The sequence below is a fragment of the Bombus impatiens genome, unplaced genomic scaffold (genome assembly GCF_000188095.3).
Source record: "Bombus impatiens unplaced genomic scaffold, BIMP_2.2 scf_2222, whole genome shotgun sequence".
Taxonomy (NCBI): domain Eukaryota; kingdom Metazoa; phylum Arthropoda; class Insecta; order Hymenoptera; family Apidae; genus Bombus; species Bombus impatiens.
This window is the reverse complement of record NT_178641.1, coordinates 736,947-748,992: the sequence shown is the minus strand read 5'-3', so window position 1 is coordinate 748,992 and position 12,046 is coordinate 736,947. Positions and strand designations below refer to the sequence as shown.

At 39.2% G+C, this 12,046-nt stretch overlaps 1 protein-coding gene across 5 annotated transcripts in view; it reads left to right on the top strand.

Moving 5' to 3' along the window:
- LOC100748507 (putative polypeptide N-acetylgalactosaminyltransferase 9) overlaps window positions 1-12,046 on the top strand; it is a 299,103-nt gene that overhangs the window by 164,537 nt on the left and 122,520 nt on the right. The gene's annotated exons all lie outside the window — the stretch shown is intronic.

Sequence of the window (12,046 nt, the reverse complement as noted above, 5' to 3'; positions counted from 1 at the left end):
CGGGGGGGGGGGGGAGGTACGTAAATTGCATCCCGATCGACCCGGTTTTTATTTCAATTTGTTGTGAATTTATGTGCGAATTATCGGCACGCTGAACAGAGAACGAAGGTAATAAGAAGGGAAGAGAAAACGAACGAAGAAGCCGACTGGCACGATTTACTCGTGTCGTTTCTCGACGCTCTCGTTGACTGCGTATTCAATTTACATTTCATTCCATAAATTCGGTAGGCTCTTGGCCACTCGCGCACGACCATCTGTTTTTCCCGTTAAAACCTCTCAATCATTGGATTCGCCAAGATTTCGGAGTAAAGGCCTAACGTATACTTGGACTAGCCAAAGGTTCTTCAAAGATTCCGTCGATTCGTTCTCTGAACGCTTCGAATTTCGACGTGTGACAGATTCTACGATGTACCATGCATATGTCTTGCTCTACGACGTATCGGACAGATTTCGATATATTATGCAAACTACGATGCGCTAGTTGTTACAAGATCTATAATTTAGCAGGTCGACGTATTTTTAGAAAACTTGTGTCATGTTTCCTATGCGGAGTAGTTCCGTGAATTTTCGAATATTCCGAGGAGAAAGGCGAAGACTTTGATTTGGGAAAATGTAGGGGAGAAAAAGGCTGATTCGTGAGAACCAATTTGAAAAATTGTTCGAAATTTTAAATCTAAGCTGAATTATTTCGGAATACGGTAATTATCTTAGAACGTGGACCGAAACTACCTCGAATAATCGAAGATTCGAGTAATACAGAAGGGTCCATGGTCGTCAATAAGTCGTACAACAGAATTGTGAAAAACATTTTGATAACACAATATTGCACATGTACTTAAGTCTAATCAATTATTCAATTGATTGAGAGTTTGATCAACTGTCTTAAAAATGCCTGACTATTTTCACTTTTGTACTCTTTATATTAAACTTATGAAAAAAATTGAAGTTTGGTAAAGTTCGAGGCACCTCGGATAATACGAAACTTTGGTTAAAGGGAACTCGGATAACCAGAACTCCACCGTATTGTGGTATTTTAATTATCGCTAAAAATAAGTTGACGATGTTTTATCGATTCATCAGGATAACTTAATCTGCCTTATCGTTTCCTGATACATTTATTTATTTCGTTGAACAGCATAGCCAGACAATTTTTCCCAGCGACTGTGCAATATCACATTTTATTACTCGATCCGTTCAAAAAATTATTCTGGAGATTCGTATCTTGCGACCAAGGCAAGTCTGACATTTCGGAAGATGATTGCTTCTGCCAGCTCAGCCGAAAGGGACCAACGCGGCAAAATAGCTGGCAGGTTCTTCCGCTCGAACGAAGCATCGAAACGCGATCCAGAAACGCCAGGGATGCGTGGCTCTCTTTCCAGCGCGATTTTCAAGGGATTTCGCTTTGATTTTATCTCAACCCTTGGAAGGTCTGGGCCGACGTGGCGTGTTGTCGATGTCGATGAAGCGAATTTCCAACCACACAGGTTATATAGTCATAGTCATCCCTTCTTCCCTTCTATCGTTTCTCCGCTTGAAAATGCTATCGGATACGGTTTCGTTTCTTTGACGCACGCCTCACCGAACATCCGATTTATTAATCACCTTTCTGCGCTTATCCAATTTGCAAAAAGTTATTAAATCCGTGACTTTCTATTATTCGAAGTTTCTTGAATTTTTGCAGCCTTAGTTTCCACTAGCTGCTAATCGGACTATTTGCAAAGAACCGTTTGTGTTCCCTCTTTCCTTTAATTATTGCCATATCTCTCGATTTTATTGTATTCTATATGGAATAAGTAACATAGAGCAAGCCAATATTCGATATTTGAACTTTACACTCTTTATACTTATGTAATCTAAATTGCGACTAATCGTTGCGCAATCAATATCGAATATGTAAATAGATTAATAATTAATGAGCCGACAATATTCGTAAAACCATCTAATACATTAATGCGTATTTTCATAATTCGCTTCTTCGTCACTCGATCTAACCTTCTTTCCTGAATTTTAGTACAATTTCAATCACGCTACGTACAATCGTAAACGACAGCTGATCGGAGAAAGAGAATTCGATAAATCTAACACGAGACATTCGACAGTTTCTATCAGTGTCAACGTTAATCCAATAATCGTATCGATAAGATAACGTTGCAAAATTTCAGCGATAAAATTTTTCAACTGTTACCGAACAACGCTACTGCAAATCCATAGTCATAGTTACAGAGAATTAATTCCAAAACGGGGATCTATTACTCCAATAGGATACGATACGAACTTCGGTATCGTTACGAGGATTATTAAGTCATATGGGCCACAGTTAGATGGGTATGCGAACTTTGCTCAATAATTCCTCCAGTTATTTGAATTGTCCTGTTTCGAAAGTTGTCTCGACGAACAGAGCTGCACGTATAATAATTTGCACGCGAGCAACATATTATATATACGTCGATAAGCATCGAATATTCCATGTAATACGATCAATGTTTCATGCTCTGTTCTTCCCATAGAATTCGATTCTATCATTTTGATGTTACTCTAACGTTACATACTCGTAATTATGTTTTACGAACGATAGAAAAGCTTCAAAGTTCGTAGGTTTGAGAATTTATCTCGAATCTAAAATAAATCAATGGGATTTACCGATGTTATCCAGCGGGATTAAACATTTCCAGTTTCGACTGGTCAAAACGTGATTTGTCTATATTTCACGCTTCGTCCATATCGCGTACATTTAATGAGAAGCCGAACACGCGATTATCCACAAACTCTCGAAACGATGCACATCGATCATGCCCCGTTCCTTTCAAACTCTGTTCAGCTAAACGAGCTGCTCTCGTTCCATTTTGGTTACATTTCGATTCTAATCCAGCGTTCGCAATGAAACACGGAGGCAGCTGGCGATAAAAAGACGAAACGCGTTTGTCCGCGCGATCGTGCATTTACATCTCGTTACGACAAATTTATACGCCGGGACGTAACGATTGTTACGTTTCATAGACAATTTCGTTGCGTCAGTGACGAGCCATTTCTTGGCTCGGTTTTTCGTCGGTTGTTTCCGGTCGTGCGAAACGAGCTGGCCAACCGAAAAAATCCGATCGAAGCCAGCTGGCTGTTTTATTTTCCCGCGAAATGCATCACTGGTCGGTGAACAGAGAGACATAGAGAAACTCGGTGATCTTGTTCCTCTTTTTTTTTTCTTACTTTCTTTTCATTTCTCTTAGCGAACACAGCGGAGCGCGATTTCGTTAAGTTACACAGGCGATATCATGCAATATTCATGATCGAAGGAAAATTGTTGGAAGTGTCTGAAACGGTTGAAGGCTTACGGCTATTCAAATAAATTCATTGCTAGGTAAGACGTTTAATATTGATGAGTTTCGAGCCGAGGTGTACCGAGGGTGTATCTGAATGGGTTGATCAGAGGTTAGAGTGTGCGTGTGCATTGTAGTGCGAACAGAAATCAATGTGAAAATCCTTCTCTCTATTTTATTCGGAGATTTAGTAATGAAAGATTATAAATAAGGAGAGATCAGTATCGTTCAGTTTGCTGAGATATTACGAAGAATTCGAGTTAATGTAATTGGAGTGAAACAAATATGATCTTATATAGATTTTATCTTGAATGAAAGATTATCCTTAAATCTATCAGCCGTATCGTACGTACAATCTTTGCCCGTCAAAAAGTTATCGTTATTGCCGATTTTGATAAGTTATTAAATCAATGAATTAGATAAGCGTCAAAACCGAGCGAACTCTTTTAATATTCGTAATTAATGACGAACGCGATAAATGAAATTTTTCGTTATAGAAAAGAAACGGTTTTTAATTATTCAATTACGTAATTCCACGATGCAATATATGTTAAAGCGAAGCAATGATCGTGGGACTGTATGATTTTAATGCTTGCTTCGTTATATGTACATACATATATTATTCGTTACCGTACGCAGTCAATATAAATTCATATTTGATTGGAACGCAGTATGAACATACGATACTCAATTTCCTTTTATCTACCACTTCCATTGTCTGCAATATTACATTAACTTTCCTGGATCATCGAAAACCTTAATAATTGGCTAATTGTTAAATTATTTTACAGGCAATCCAAATATCGATCTGGTTATAAGTTGTGAATTATAAGTACTTCCTATTTTGAAACTAATTCTCTCCTTAATTATGTTTTGGGCACGAGTGTAGTTACGTCCATCTTCTACGCTTGTTTCTTCCACCATTATTAATCTCTTGACCTCTTTCCAAATTAGCGAAATCATCAGTTATACATACCATTTCATAAGTAATGCAAGTAACGACCTATTTTCTATCTTAAAATTCATTTCCAATTTTACTTCGTAATACGGTAGATAAACGTTTAAACCGTGACATATATCCGCTTAAAACGATCAAATCTTTCTTCACGAACCGAGGCAGAACGCGTCAAACATTTACAAACGCGTCGATACTAGTTGCACTTGGTCGCTCGTTTTCTCTCCTCCAAGGCCCAGTGTTATGAATTTTCTGCTTCGAGCTACGATGACGTTCATTCTATACCTGTGACCACCGTCACAACTGCAAAGTCGGTCGAAATAAAACGAGAAACATTCCTCGTGAGAAACATTGATTTGCTCGCTTTCCATCTAACGGAGAAGAAAGCGCGAAGCTCACGGGGAACGTGACTCGGTCAACGTTCTGTAGATTTAAAATTTTTATGCGTCGTTTCCTTTATTGGATCAGCTTGCTCGTTTTCCTCCGGAAAGCTGGGAATTGTGCGATCGAACACCGGCGATTTTTTCGCGATTAGTGATTTGTTACTAGTCTACGAGGAAGTTGGTGTAATTTGAGACATAATAGGTAGACTTTCAAGGATCGCGTATTTTACTATTATTCGTTATCGTTATTAGAGAAAAGTAGCCAAACATTTTGTTTTTCGAATCTCATTCTGACAAGATCGATAACGACGAGAAAAAGATTCTTACGGCTGTTCGATCAATGTTTAAGCCTTTAATTTTTATTTTTATGACGCAGTAAACTACGATTTCTTCTCAATGACACCGACGTATTTAATTTCGAAAGAAACATAGTAATCTCATGGAACATTATAGCGTCATTTAGTATTTTATGTGTCATTAGCATCCACGTGGAATCAAGAGGTCGTAAATTTAATTGATTTTGCATGTCGGAGAAATCGTGGTCGTATGCCGACACTGGATGACCCACTGGACGCACGGTTAAACGGAAAAATCAGTGCTTCGCGCTTTTAACTACTTTCTACATGTAAAAGGGGTAGGTAAAATATAACATCGATTTACATATTAAAATTATCTGGAATTTTATTTATCAGTTAATGTACATTTACCGCGAATTTTCTCTTTTCAAAACTATTTTCGCAAATTCGCCAGTTTACATCCGCCACGCCAGAAACCTTCAAGTGCATGCAATTACATCGTTCGCTTCGAAATTTCGCGTTTGATCTCGAAACGTAGTACGTCAAGAGAGTGGGCAGATCCGAGTCCTTTAAAACACGAATACGTTCTCTACTACCTGCATCGACGAGCGGTTGCTATTTCTCGTCTCCTTTGAATCACGCGCTCCTTCTCGTTTATGGCACTCATAAACGCGAGGAACAGCCTGTAAATTTATCGCTCGAATGTTTTGACGAGCTCATAAACGTTCAATAACTTATGCTCGATTTATTGATTCAGCTTTAAAATGCTCGATTAAAAGACAGTTATGATGTCCCGTCTGTAATTCAAATATTCCACGGCATAACAATAGACTATAGGCTATTATTAGATATAGTATTAGATACGGTCTATTACAGACTAAGTAGAACGTAATTTGTCTTTCTAGTCTTAGAACAAGCTAGAGATTTTGGAAGATAGAAGAAGAGTATCGAGCGTTGGGTATCGAATGATGAAAGGAGTTTCAAATTTTATAGCTTCGGTTAATCTTCCTATACAAGTTTCTCAGGATCGAAGCGATATCGTAAATTGCGATTCGTAATTTCAAATACGTGAAAAATTGTAATTATCTGTTGCTCTTTATCTCTGATTATCTCGAGATAGTCAACGATTAGAAACTTACTGCGGAAAGACCGGTATATTCTCAACGCGAGAAACAAAACGAATTAAGGTTCGCTACTGCGAAGGAAAGCAACCGCGGGAAAGGAAGGGAGTACAAATCGCCGATGCAAATTTTACCCTTGGGCCGGCTGAAGCTACCTTCCCTGCTTTATTCAGCAGGGTCATCTGTCTTTCCTTCCCTTGATAATTCTATCTTTCTCTAATTTGGACAGACGATTGGACTGCCGTGGTGAATTCTCTAGGTTCCTTGGTGTTCACAAACGTAGACGGATGATCCTAGCTACATAGATGCGAAACGAGTACCCTAACTTTGAATACGAATCGATATCATTTAGACTTTCTTTCTCCCGTTGTTTTATCAGTTGTATTTATTTATAGTTAATTGCGTTCTGGTCGTCTATGATTTTCGACGTTTGCACGCGGTTTGGTTTAACGACAGCTGCGCCTGTTTACAGAGTCTATTTGTTCACAGATTGCTTGCATTGGTGACGATGAGTTAACAGCGCAAATTTCGAATATGCCAAATACTTTAGCATTTGAGATTTGTGAAAGGATTGCTTCCGATTAAAATATCACGAAGCGTATTATGGAAAGTTCGAAGGAAAAGTTACATTCTATCGTTTACTCTGATTTTTTTTTTTTTTTAATTTTCCTAGAGAATTTAAAGTCTCGCAGATTCGTCTTACTATGTATGTCGTATCACCCTGCAACAATTAGTTGGATAATACTTAGTTGGTCAGTGTGTTTGTCCTTTCGTTTGATTATCGATCCTGTAGAGCTAAAGCTTCGTTTCAAACAGAAAAGGGACGATGGTGATTAACGACGTCCAGAAACGTCGCTAGTCGCCTATGCGTGTTCCCGTTATGATACTGGACCTCGTTAATCACCGTGTCTCCCGAAAACTTGTTTAAAATAGAAATTTTCATTAGCAACGTTTCCTCGAAACTGTATCCTTCCTTTTGCTGTAGTTTTTCGCTTTTCTTTTACACGAAATTCTTAGAACCCTTGCTACATCCACGAGCTCTTATCTTTTGTTCCAGTTCAGTCGTTTTAAATCGATGGATTGGTATTCGGCCCCCTTTCTTACGTCGCTATGATCGAGCATTAATCAAGCAGCATTTTGGAAGTTTTATCTTTTCCCCTGTGATGTAGGTCATCATTCATTTACGCTCCAGCTCCATTATAATTTTTCAGCTTTACCATCAATTTATGGTCCTGAGTCAAAATAAAATTGTTTGGTCGTCGATGCATAGCGTAGTTTGTCTCGCGATCTTCCATATGAAATCGATCATTGTCATTCTGGAGAGACTTTTCTAAGGCAATTTCCAGTTCTAATACATCTTTTTTAAATTCTTGCATTTTATGCAGCACGTAACGACTTGAAAATTTTACTGTCAGTTTCAAACACAGAATTGGTCGTATAATTAGGATCTTATTCTTGGATTTAATCCAGTAGATGGTAAAATATTTTCGTATACTCGAAATATCGGTCACAGCGATAAAGACTCGACACATTCAATTAGCACTGTGAAATTTCGTCGGGTGTCAGAACTGAGATTTCACCAAAATGTCAGAACAGTCGGAACGTAAATTCAAAATTCGTCGCGATATCAGATTGTCTGCGTATCGTGGAGACTGGCAGCGCGGTCGAAAGAGGGTTGGTAACGCACCGGTATAGTCGTACGAACGCCAGAAACGCCGCGGAAACAATGAAGAGACGAGGCTATGTAAAGAGACGATGTTGCAACGGCCGCTTAGCACAGAGACAATGAAGTTTATGCGGTGCCGAGTGCCGTTATCTTATGACGACGCGGGGGATTAAGTTTCAAGCACCGACGGAGCTTGCACTTCTCGCCTGCTTATGGCGAATGCTCAGAAGCGTATTCGTATCCCAGAGTAATTCTCAGTTCACCCTCCGTTTCCTCTTCGTGGATTGTCGCGACGATAAGAGCCGATGTGCGGCAACTCGCCGCTACCTGCGTTTCGATTTCAATTTCCCGTTATAGTTACAAAGTTGATTTCTATTCCAAATGTATTGGCTTTTTCGGTAGTTTAACCCTTTATCCGATGCAGACCGAAAAGAGAACGCTCCTTCGCCTAGAATGCAGATATTGTACGATGTCACTGTATTTTCAGAAATTGTGTCAAAATACGAAACATTATTTTATATTTCGCTGATTTATTTATTATTGCGGACGTTTATGAAGTTATGAGAAATTATTTTACAGGAAAATTTCTACTTCTGTATCTACAGTGAACGAAGAACGTCGTACTATTATTTTATTATCAGATACAGTTGCTATTGTCCTATTTGAGATTTTTCGTAATCAAATCTGCCTCTAACACGATTACGTGTAACATCTTTGAACGATATTTAGTATGGTAACTCTGTTATCGCACGTATATGCATGTTCTTCGTTCATAATCGATACGATTTACGTCCGAATGATGCGAACTTGATGAACATCGTACCACCTCGGAACGCAACAGAGTGCAGGTTGAATCGAGTTCCCGGGACGAGCGTATAAAAAGTTGTTGGACGTTAATGGCTCGGTAAAGATTACGGGGCGGGTAGACAGCTCGTGGCGGGAGGCAAAGGACAGAGTGCCGTTATTCTACGCGTCGTGATGCACCGATACCACGGGCTGTTCGTCTACTATCCCGTCAGGGGAGCCAAGTTTTCGCTGAATTATGCATGATCCCTCTTCCTCGTCCTCCATGATAACCGGCGACTAGCCCAGCCGCCTCTTACGCCACACTTTATTTAATAATAACGACACTTTCGTTTCACCTCGTCCCTTATCGGCGTTCCGTCGTTTCCACGGAAGTATGTCTGTGTAACACCGCGTTTACCGGGTCTCTCGTAAGAAGGTTAAATTTAAAGGCTATAGCCCGCGAAATTCTTCGGGTGGTCCGTGAGTGGAGTATGGATTTTTATGCAAACTCATATTTCCGCGGATATAATTAAAAATGTAGAATCGCAGTAGGATGTCCGCGAAACGTTGGCGCAAAGTGCAAGTGTGAAGCGCAAGTGTAAAGCGCGAGTGTAATGTGCAAATGCAAAGTGCAAGCGCGAAGCGCGATAGCTACGCGATTGTTTCTGGAAAACCAATCTCATAACACTCGCTAGGAAATTATTTTACCTACACATCGAGTATTATGGCAAGCGCTATACGTTTATATGCCGTTTCATATTATGCGCTTTTTGTACAATTTATTCAAACTTTGAATTTATTCAAACGAAGGATTAAAAAATGTTTGACAGTGCTGTTTCTCACTGTATCTCTATTACGAGGTAATTCGTTCGTTGGAGAATTGTTTAGGCGTTTGAAGAAATAATCATTCGTAAGTGGAAGGTTGAAGGAATGAGATAAAATTTCATATTCTAATTCGGCCTGCTTATTCGTCTGAAATAACGAAGAGGCTATGTACATCCATTTCGGCTACTGCGTGTCGCTTAACTCGTGCGAAGCCCATTTGTTCATTTTCTTTACTTTTCCTATTTGCATCAAGTGAATAATGGTAGGTGGCCTACTTTCATTTTAAACGCTACTTCTCTCGCTCTTTGTCGCGAATTACTCTCAGTAATACGCTCTCGCCACTATTTTCAAAGGTTTCATTTTTATTGTGAATTTTTTTCAATTAAGATATTTTTGAAAGAAAAATAGAAGACTATCGGCAAAAATATCACGTCACTTTGAAAAGGCACAGACAAGTCAGATTATTAACAAGGAAATTGGAATATCGAGCGTTCTGCGAATTGGTTGCAAAGAAATCCTATCAAGTTCTGTTCGACTTCGACATTGTATAAACTAAAAATTTAAAAACTAATTGCGTGGCAGAGAAGGCAGGCCTTCGACGGAAGTTAAATCCTCGTCTCTATCTCCGGCGAAGGGAAACTCTTTACAATACTGGTTAAAAAGCTTCCTTTGACTGTGATGCACATTGCATCGTAAGAATTAAGGCCGAGAGCACGCAAAAGATGGCGTGAAAAGCGAATGGCGTGTTCCTCGTTGACCGATCGTTTATTTAAAAATAGATGAAATTGAGGGCAAATCGATGCGCCTGTTTTTAAGTTCCAGTTATAATTAATATCCGCACAAACTAAGAAAATCACTTACCAAAGAAAAGAGATCATTAAATTTCGGTATGTAAAAATTTCACTATTTTAGATATTTCACAATTTTCAAATTTACTAATCATCTTTGTTTTATCGAATCTCTTGTCGTAGTTTTACATTATCAATCGTATTGTGCATTCATCGTTCACCTCGTGAATTTCAATTTTTGTCACTCGTTCACTTAGGGAAACGTCTTTCGTACTTTTCATACTCTAACTTTTTAATTGCCCGTATTTCGAACGGTCGATCGAGATGAATCGGAATGCGAAACGATGGTTGTCGAAAAAATGCAGTTGCTACGGTTCTCTGGCTGAATTTACAAGCGGGATTAGCCTAATGGGTTAACCATGTAAACGCAGATTCGAGAAACGGGGGAGGAAGATCGACGATGGACCGAACGTGTCGTGTTCTAGTAGACTCGAGCGTATATCTTTCGTCGTTAGGCATAAAAGATGGTTCTCAGCTTTGGGGCAGAGTCAATAGCGCGTGGATAGTCGATACACGATTTTTTATGAAATCGTATGGATAAATCTAGTGGTTATTCGTCCATCCGAAAGAGGCAGGAGTTATCGTTTTACGCAATTCAATCGACCAGTGGGATATTAAAGAGTATAATAACTACTTTTGCGGAATAAAATCATTTTCTGTTGCATATAATAATTTTTCAGAAAAGAAAGAAAATACCATATGGTACTTTCGCGAGTACAGAGAAGTTTGGCATATTTATAAATGAAAGGATCGCCGCTGAAATCACTTGTTTAGACGATCAACGAGATTAGACGTCGGAAACTCTAAATAAATAACTTTATCAAACATCGGAAGAAGATTTCGATAATTGTATCGTGGGGGAAGCTTCTATTTTACTAAACCGGGTCTAATTTGCCGATTTTCAATTTCGAATGACGACAAATAACGGTGTGGTATTGCGGTTAAAGTGCCTACTTGTACGGAAATTACATTGGATAGGTATCAAACGAATCGGCTTTTTGCATGCAAATATCCAAACAGCTAGTGCAATGTTAATAATGCAGCCGAAATAAACGTCAAGAGCTGGTAATTTACGCTCGAGTTTGATTAAGAGATCCGTTCGTTTGCTCTTTCACGGCGTTGTTCGCCGCTTGTAAATGCGTTCGATCAGCGAACGTGTAATTCCATGTCGCAAGAGAGCGAAGGAAAAAAACAAGTGAAAGATTCGAAGAGAACCGTGTTTGTTTTAAGTTTCTCCTTTTCCTTCTTCGATTTATGATCGTTTCTTAAGCGACGATTGGAAAAATCGCTTTGTCCGTCGAGTCAGTATAAATGTCAACGAACCAAAGGTTTCTGTTGTGTAATTTGCAAGCAGAATTTAACGATTTGAATCATGTGGACGAGTAAATGCAAGAGGCAGTGCAACGGTTACGTAAAGGTAGACAAAGTAATTGCAAGTATGAACGTGTTCCTCGGTAGTTATTGGCTGCGAATAATCGATGGATATTTCTCACAGCAGAAGCGATAGGCACGCTTTGTAAATCTATTATGTTGTTAAGAAATGTATCGAGTGGTGTGATTAACATTACTTTTTATTCCTCGAATTCGAGCAGAATTCGAATATGAAACAACATACCCACGCGTAAAATCCGAAAGGAACCCATTTGCTTAAAAAAAAAAATGCTGCAATCCGCTCGGCAAAACCAATCTTTCAAACCTCCATAAACACATTTCATCGGGAATATCCGTCAGAACCTCGGCAATATTTTTCCTCGCCAGAAAATCCGTCAAATACCCCATCGAAATCAAAACCTGCTCTCGCAGTCGTGAAAAAATAATTCCGTTTCGTTCGTATGGATCCTTCTCCCCCCCCCCC